Genomic DNA, 1,539 nt, shown 5'->3' on the forward strand with positions numbered 1-1,539 from the left:
ATGACTATTACGTTTTAAAAAAGAAAATACTATCAAATTAGCCACTTTTAGATGTAAAATAGTTCGGTTCTATAAAAAACTGGTATTGTATTGTATCAAAAAATTGTTGTATGCATTTAATGTGAGTTTATTTCAGAATTTTATAAAATTATTAGAATGTGTAAAAGTTCATGCTCGTATACATAGTACAGGAAATGAATATTGGGTCTTTCTAGCTACTTAATACAATATATAAAGAATCAGAACGCAATCTAAAGTCTACTACGTTAAATATAGCGCCGATCTACTAAAATGCATTATGAACTATAGTATATTTACATTACATTTCGTGCTTTTCTAATTAAGGATTTATTATTGTACATCAAATTAGATATGTATACTTTCAGAACTATTTTAAGCGCGTTTCTTTTATTTTCATCTGTGAATTTTATCTTTAAATGATGTTAGCAACAATTACGAAAATGTGGTTTTTATTTCTATGTAGATGTTACTTTATCGTATAAATATTTTCGTTTTTTGTTTTTTTCGTTGTTGCCTTAGTTTTTATATATATAATATCTTTTGCGGCATAGTCAGCTCTTCGGAATATTTCACGGCTCCTTGTTACATCTTATGATGTTCTTCTCTGACAGTCTTTATGAACTGCTCTTCTTCTCTCACACATTATAATTCAAGTGTCTTTCTTAATGTTATAAAACAATAATATGATCTAATGTTATATTAAAATAGGTTTTTTTTTAATTTTCTTTTGTGTATGCTTTTTAGATTTTCCTCATCATGAATGCATTGTGCATCGAACAAGATTCGCTATACTATCTTTAATACATCAAATGGTTTGAATAGCATTATAACTTTATAAAAAATCATAATAAAATAGTTTTGTGAACAAAAAAAAATACCCTTGCTGTTGATCAATCATTTCTATTTTTATTTGGGGTAATTTTTTTAAAGATATTATTTTATTATGCTTTATAGGTCATATATCAAGTCCAAAATATATTAAATGCTTTTAAAAGAACAGATAATTTATTTATATCGTATAGCAATATAGTTGAGACCGTAAGAAACAAAAAATTTTTTATACACCATTTAAATTCGAAAAATCATTTTACATAAAATATCGTATACATTGGAAGATTATGTTTGGAATATAAAACTGCTGCTTGCCAATATTCTACTGACATCCCAGATTAAGGCTTATAACTAATTTTTATCTATGTAGATGTGATACTTGTATAGTTCATTATGTGTTTTTATGTTAGATGGCGCATAAAAAAGTTAATATGTATTTTTTATGATTATAAAAACTCGCTGTTGTAAAGAAATTACATAATTTCAAAATTAATAATCTTTCTGTGTAACACGATGGATTAAATCAAAAATTTTTTTGTCGCTTCATAAAATTAGCAATTTTTTATGTTGCTATTATTTTTTACGCCAAATATAAGTGTACTAAAAATCTGTTTTATAATTATCTAAAATATTAACATATTATCAAACATTCTATGTAAATCTAAGAAATAGTGGTTATAAGTTGAT

This window comes from Rhyacophila brunnea, unplaced genomic scaffold, assembly GCF_057557595.1.
Source record: "Rhyacophila brunnea isolate RB1 unplaced genomic scaffold, BYU_Rbru_1.0 scaffold_77, whole genome shotgun sequence".
NCBI classification, from domain to species: Eukaryota; Metazoa; Arthropoda; class Insecta; order Trichoptera; family Rhyacophilidae; genus Rhyacophila; species Rhyacophila brunnea.